Genomic DNA, 368 nt, shown 5'->3' on the forward strand with positions numbered 1-368 from the left:
AGGACCAGTGAAATAAACTGGTGAAAGTGACTTCAGCTCTGTGCACGGACCAGCAGGACCAGTAGGACCAGTATTAATAAAATAAGCTAAACAGACCCACACTTCAACTGTAAATACAAATAATATAAATCCAAATGAAGATCTACTAAAGAATAACAGTGAAAATAAGAAGTGCAGCATTTTACAGTTCAAGAGTTTTATGACTAAATAAATTCAGGTAATTTTTATATTTGCAGAAAATATGACGAAAGTGGGCCAGCACGGTGGTGCAACTGGTAGAGCTGCTGCCTCTCAGCGAGCAGGTCCCTGGTTCAAACCCCGGTCCAGGGGCCTTTCTGGGTGGAGTTTGCATGTTCTCTCCGTGCATG

At 42.1% G+C, this 368-nt stretch overlaps 1 protein-coding gene across 1 annotated transcript in view; it reads right to left on the minus strand.

The window, feature by feature from the left end:
* LOC119413734 (regulator of G-protein signaling 3) overlaps window positions 1-368 on the minus strand; it is a 60,599-nt gene that overhangs the window by 16,404 nt on the left and 43,827 nt on the right. The gene's annotated exons all lie outside the window — the stretch shown is intronic.

The sequence above is a fragment of the Nematolebias whitei genome, chromosome 8 (genome assembly GCF_014905685.2).
Source record: "Nematolebias whitei isolate Nwh7 chromosome 8, NemWhi1, whole genome shotgun sequence".
Lineage (NCBI taxonomy): Eukaryota > Metazoa > Chordata > Actinopteri > Cyprinodontiformes > Rivulidae > Nematolebias > Nematolebias whitei.